Consider the following 5,270-nt stretch of genomic DNA (forward strand, 5'->3'; position numbering starts at 1 on the left):
CCACACCCATCTGGAAGCTTCAGGGTCCCTCAAGGAGGAGGCTGTGGGGAGGAATCCAGCCGTGAGCCATGTCTGGAAAGAGGAAGCAGCCGGATTTTGCAAAGGCCTGCATTGGAGGGGGCAGGGCGGCTGCACAGACAGGGTTCTCTGGTCTGGATTTCTCAGGGGCAGACAGAACATAACAAAGGAAGTTTTGGGCTCCCTGGGCAAGAGAGGACTGGGTGGGTGGGGTTGTCAGAGAGAAGCCCAGCTCCTCCACCCTCACCTCTTCGAAGATGGGGAACAGGCCCAGGGAGGGGGAAATGACTAGCCCAAGGTCATATGGTGCTCAGGTCTACCCTAAATGCAGCCCCTCTCACTCCTGTATTCACTTATTCACTCCTTTATTCGGCAGCTGCCATGTGCTAAGTACTGGGCTAGGTGCTGAGGGTACAGTGATGCACAGTAGATGGCCTCTGCCCCCCAGTGCTCACCGTCGGATGCGGGAGGCAAGCGTGACAACACAGTGAGCTAAATGCTATTGCAAGGGAAGCTCGGGGTATCGGAAGCCAGTCTGGGAGTTCAAGGGCAGCTCCCTGAGGAGGAAATCAGGGCTAAATTGAGAAGCAAATAGGAGCTAAGGGGAGGGAAGGGAGCACATGCCAGGCCGAGGAAATGGACTCAACAAAGTGCACTGCGTCAGGGCCCCAGAACTCAGCTCCAACGCAGAAGGAAGCTGTAATGTTTTGTTTCTTACCCAACTGACTTTCCTCTCAAACCACTCCTCCCTTGGCTACCAGGAAGAATTACATCACGTCGTCTAATGTGGTTTAAAGCTTGGTCTGATCTGGCCATTTGAACAGTCTGGCTACGGAATATTCAGTCTGCCTGGCAGAAAAATGCTCTACTCCTCGGGTAGCTGCTACCTCCACCTGCCTCCCCAGGTGTGTATGTGTGGAGGGGCCTTCCTGTGAGCCGCCAGGCAGGGACAGGGCTGCCCTGAGGAGGCGGGTACAGTCCCGGAACCCTCCAGGGTGATCCTGTACCTGCCTGGTTGCTGAGCTTCTCACGCGAGGTCTTGAGCTAATGAGCTCAACCCAGGCCACGCCCCACCTGCCACACCTGGGCTCAAGATGCCTGCAGAGCCACCCTCCCTGCCTGGCCTCCCATTAGCCTCCTGCTGGCAGGCTGTCCTCGGAAGGCCGCTACCCTCCTGCTTTATTAGCTCCTGGCCCTCCGTTCAGCCGCCGGGCCCCTTAGAGCGCAGGACCGCCCGGGAAGCAAACACGCAGGCCCCTTTCTCTTGGACCACCTACAAGTCCCAGTTTGCGAGGCTCCACGTCCCTGTGGTTGGTTGGTATTTCATAGGATGAATGTACCATCCCTTTTTCTCGTACAGTTTCCTCCAGTGTTTACTCTTAGGAGCCGTCCTGTAATAAACCTCTTTGTGCCTTCCTCTGGGAACACATCTGCAGGCGTTTCTCTGGGGTAGATACGAATATCTGAACTGCTAGGTCAGATACGGCCACGTATGTGTTGTTTAAATTCGGATGGTCTGCCAGTTGGCCGCCAAAAAAGCTTTACCAACTTTCATTGCCAGAAAGCCTTATCAACGTTGAGTATCATCAATATTTTTCAGAGCTTGTCAATCTTATAGGCAAAATTAATTCCCCGACCGATGTTCATTTTACACTTTCTTTCCCCGAGGAGCAGCACGGTGGGCCTCACTGCATGAGGAAATCCTTCTTCTTTCTCTGTAACTCTCCTGTTCACTTTGTCCTGTTTCCTATCGGCTTGTCTGGCTTTTCTTATTGACTTATAGATCTTTCTATTTCCTAGACTTTGATTTCTTCTCATACATGTGGCAAATACTTCTCTTGATTTGTCCTTTGCATTTTAACCTTAGATTGTCTTTTGTTACAAAGAAGTTTCTAATTGAAGTAGATCAAATGTAGCAAACTGAACTTTAGGACTGTTGGCTTTTAAAATAAAAATAAAAATTTGCTCAGGTCTCCAATCTGGTCTCTCTCTCCTGGGGAGGGACCTCCTGAATTGTCCCCCACACAAAGGACAGTCCAATTTTCCCAGCAGTGTCAGAGCACCCGTCTCCAGCAGCCTTTGCCCCCACGGCTCCTGCCACCCAGCCAGCACCCCCACACAGACAGCTGGCCCCCACGATCTGCAGCAGGAGCAGGGCCCTCTGCCGGGCCACATGTCCCTCCGAAGGGCCAGGCTGCCACCTCCACGCCACGCTCAGATCATCGCACACACACCTGGGGTCCAGGCTGGCAGGTCCCCGTGCTGGGCCCATGGCCACAGGCGGTTCTAGCAAGATAAGGTTTGGCCTCCAGTTGTACCTTTTTCTCCTCCGGGATCTGGCAGCTTTTCCTTTTCAACCCACAAAACATGCTAATTACACTCTAATTACACTCCCTCTCCCTGACCACGCAGCTGGTCCCACCCAGGGGCGGCTTTTCTCCAGACCTTGCTCCCCACTCCTGTCAAAGGGTGGCTGTGTTTCCCAGAGCGCGGCACAGAGGAATGCTCCAGCCCACCTCGCGGCCCCTCACACAGGCCAGCCTCAGCCCACAGTGTGGCAACTCTTAGGGGCCCTTTCTCAGTTTTCAACCCCAGGAAACCCCAGAGCCAGGCATTCAGGTTGCTTCCAGTGTCTGCCTTCTCAGCAACCCTGCCCCCCTCCCCCTCTCCCACAGGACCTCCCATTTTCCTAGGACAGGCTGTGAGGGAGCGTCCCTAAAATGAGGGTTCTAAGAAAGGCCACACTTGGGGATTCCAAAGTTACTGTCCGCCTATCACTCCTCTCAATAAAGAAAACATAATTTAATTCTGTAGAGGACACTCCTTCTGACAGGGTCCCCGTGGCCCTCCGAACTGTAGGGTGCCCACTGAGCCGCGCCTAGACATTCAGGTAGCACCCGTCAGCCACTGTGCCTGCAACGTCCCAGATGTGAACTCCATTCTGTTGTGCAGGGACTGCCCCTTCCCGCTCTGCTTCCCAACAGTAGTTCTGTTGTGTGTTAGGGAGCAAGGGCGCCACCACCATAGGATGGAGTTTAGCAAGTTTAGGATGGCTTTTAGCAAGCTGTCTCCCCCTCTCACAGCATCTGCTTTTTTCCTCTGTAAAGTGGGGCGATGAGGAAAGTGGGGCGATGAGGACGGGGAACTGAGTGACACCCGAAGGGCCAAGAGCGGTGTCCAGGCGAGCTCTGCTCTTTCCTCTGCCACACTTGGTCCTCCCACCGCCTCTCCCGTCAGAGGCCAGGTCCTCTGCATGGACGGATCCAACGATGGCCTTTGCTGTGAGATCTAAGTTAGGGCCATGTTTGCTTTGGGTGACCCGGAGTTTATCCTTGGCCTCTGTCATTAGTCTCCCCCTCATCCCCAGACACGAAAGACCCTGGAGTTCAAACTGGGGTCTGTTGGCTCAAAGTGGCTGAACTGGCCCATCAAGCAAGCTGCCTGCTGGGTGCTCCTTTGAAACACGCACCTCGACTCAAAGGCTCCCGGCCAGCAGCACGTGACGGTCTTTGTTCAATGTTCTCGGATTTTTTAAATGTTGATGAGGTTCCTTGTGTGGGTGCACGTTCTCACATGCAAACCTCGTTCTCGCTGTGCTCACAGTCAAACCCACAGTCACACATAGTCATAGCCAAGAATGTATAAGCCAAGCAGTCACCTGCTGCCAACTGAGGAGGGGGTGCGGTTGGCAGCGGCTGGGCAGGAGACAGAACTCTGTGGCGAGGGAGAGGCCGTAAGCCTGCACACGTGGGGTTCGGGCTCAGCTCCCTCTCCAAAAAGGGAGTGGCACTTCCAGTTGGAATGGGCTTGGATGCTCCTGCCATCAGAGCAGACACTTCAGGGGTCGCCTGGCAGGACCCCTGACACAGGCTCAGGCTGGAGAGGGAGATGGGCCTCGTCAGCCGTGCTCACCGGTGCACAGGTGCAGACTCGAGGCCTCACTTCTGCTGCTGATGGAAACGACCCTGGTCAGTTCAGGGTCCTCTCAGACAATGCAGGGCTCTCCCCCGTCTTCCTATCTGGGGAGCTGGAGTTCTGGAGGTGGGTTGGGTGCATAGTGCCAGGGCAATGGCAAGGGCCACCTGTTCTTGGTCACTCTCATTCCATAATGTCAACCCCCCACTGCCCTCTCATTCCCACTGGTGGCTCTAGTCACCCACATCTCCCCCGACTGGCCTCTGTTGAAGGGCCCACATTCCCATCTGATGGTACCCACGCTCATCTGCCAAGGGCCCCTGCCTGGGCCTGGTGTTCTGGAGGCTCATGCATATCATGAAGACGGAAATACAGATATAGATACGTATAGTCTTGTAAGAAATTATTTTGGAAGCCCACTAAATGATTGAGCAAACAACAGCAAAAAAACAAACAACAACAACAACAAAAAAAAACAGAGAAGGAAGTAAGAGACAAGTGGCCCCCATCCCCACCAGGCCAGAGACTCCAGGGCGGAGAATGCTCAGTGTATGAGCATCAGGCACTCCTGTGTTGGACACACTGAGATGTCAGGAGGCAAAAGAGCATCAGAGAAGTGAACCCCTCACCCCCTCACATATCCAGGCGGACTCTCAGCTGCCCCCAGCTTGCCTGGGCCCTTTGGAGCGGCACTACCAGCACCACTAACTTCACAGCAAGTGGAGTAATGAGATTGGAGGGGTTTGGGTGCGGTAATGAAATCAGGGCCAAGGGGAACAGGTGCTAAGTGAGTGCAGGGAAGTGAGGCGGCAACCTCGAGGTTCCAGAGGGAAACAGAAGTACAGAGGCATTCATACACTTCTGTGGGCCTGTCCAACGCTCTGGGGACGGCACGGGGAAAGGGACAGGAGTCCACAGCTGTGGTCTCCTCCCAGAATCAGCCAACCTCGGGCTGGAGGTCCCGCAGCCTCTGTACAGCTAAGGAGGCAGTCCCAGAGGGAGGCAGCTCCTTCAGGGACTCGTAGCTGAGCTGGAGTAGAAGCCAGGTCTTGAGATCAGTGAGCTCTGCCTGCCTCCCTGTGCACCCGGGAGCCCTAACAGTTATGGGCTGTGACTTGCTCTCACATGGCTGGGCTTTGTTTCCTCATCATAGGATAATGACACTAATGAGACCACCGCACCGAGCCTCCCCTTGGCCCTGGCTACAGCTCCCATCCCCAAAAGACAAATATAACCTTAAGAATAATTGGTAAGGAGGAGGGGGAGGAAGAGGAGGAGGAAGAGAAGGAGGAGGAGGAGGAAGAGAAGAAGGGAAAGGAGGAGGAGGAGAAGGAGGA

Source organism: Myotis davidii, unplaced genomic scaffold (genome assembly GCF_000327345.1).
Source record: "Myotis davidii unplaced genomic scaffold, ASM32734v1 scaffold139, whole genome shotgun sequence".
NCBI lineage: Eukaryota > Metazoa > Chordata > Mammalia > Chiroptera > Vespertilionidae > Myotis > Myotis davidii.